Raw genomic sequence first — 1,465 nt, forward strand, 5'->3', positions numbered from 1 at the left:
ATGAAGAAACAGGGACATAATGCCGGTAATATGAAGGAACAGGGACGTAATGCCGATAATATGAAGGAATAGAGATATAATGCCGGTAAGATGAAGGAACAGGCACATAATGCCGGTTCAGATGAGGGAACAGGGACATAATGCCAGTAAGATGAAGGAACAGGGACGTAATGCCGGTAATATGAAGAAACAGGGACGTAATGCCGGTAATATGAAGGAACAGGGACAAAATGCCGGTAATATGAAGGAACAGGGACGTAATGCCGGTAATATGAAGGAACAGGGACGTAATGCCGGTAATATGAAGGAACAGGGACGTAATGCCGATAATATGAAGTAATAGAGATATAATGCCGGTAAGATGAAGGAACAGGCACATAATGCCGGTTCAGATGAGGGAACAGGGACATAATGCCAGTAATATGAAGGAACAGGGACATATTGCCAGTAATATGAAGGAACGGGGACGTAATGCCTGTTATATGAAGGAACAGGGAAGTAATGCCGATAATATGAAGGAACAGGGACATAATGCCAGTAAGTTGAGGGAACAGGGACATAATGCCGGTAATATGAAAGTACAAGGAGATAATGTCGGTAAGATGAAGGAACAGGGACATGAAGCCTGTAATATGAAGGATCAGGGACATAATGCCTGTAATATGAGGGAACAGGCGCATTATGCCGGTAATATGAAGGAACAGGGACATAATGCCTGTAATAGGAAGGAACAGGGACATAATGCCGGTAATATGATGGAACAGGGACATAATACCTGTAATATGAGGGAACAGGGACATAAAGGCGGTAATATGAAGGAACAGGGACATGTCCCTGTTTCCTCATCTTACAGGCATTATATCCCTGTTCCCTCATATTACAGGGTATCATATTCCCAGTATGGGGGGGCACAAAGAGTGGCATTGGAGGTAGCAGCAGGATGAAAAGTTTGCGTGCAGACGAGTCGGGGTTGGAAAAATACATCTTGGCAGTCTGGCCCAGAGACGTAAAGGGCAAGTAAACAGCTAGTTGTCACCTGTCGCTTCTCGGCCTCTTGGCTAAGATCAAGTGTAGTATCTTTTCTTATCAGTCCTTGTAAGGATAGATAGCTGGGAGAACCACTGGGGGCTATTAACACTAGCTTAGCGATCCAAGAGCGTTCCAGACGAAGCCGGCGACGAACTGCGGAGAAGAACCAGCGAAGACGACGATCCAGAAGGGAGAAGCCGCCATCGGGGAAGAATCTCCGGGAGATCGCTGCCGGGAAGAAGAAGGAGAACTGCGACAGAGACCTTCGGAGAAGAGCCGCTGCTGAAGGGGATCTTCGAAGAAGCTCGGCCGCAGAAGAAGAAGCTCGACGAGGAACCGCTGCGGAAGAAATTTTGTGGAAGAACCTCGGCCAGCAAGGAGAAGATTTGCATAGCTCCGCCCCCTTCGGGAAAGAGCTATCGAAGATCCTCACCAA

The 1,465-nt window shown here is 47.2% G+C and overlaps 1 pseudogene; it reads left to right on the forward strand.

Moving 5' to 3' along the window:
- Positions 1–1,038: 1,038 nt before the first annotated feature.
- Positions 1,039–1,123, forward strand: LOC142701492 (U2 spliceosomal RNA; annotated as a pseudogene).
- The last annotated feature ends 342 nt before the right edge of the window (positions 1,124–1,465 follow it).

Source organism: Rhinoderma darwinii, unplaced genomic scaffold (genome assembly GCF_050947455.1).
Source record: "Rhinoderma darwinii isolate aRhiDar2 unplaced genomic scaffold, aRhiDar2.hap1 Scaffold_2098, whole genome shotgun sequence".
NCBI lineage: Eukaryota > Metazoa > Chordata > Amphibia > Anura > Rhinodermatidae > Rhinoderma > Rhinoderma darwinii.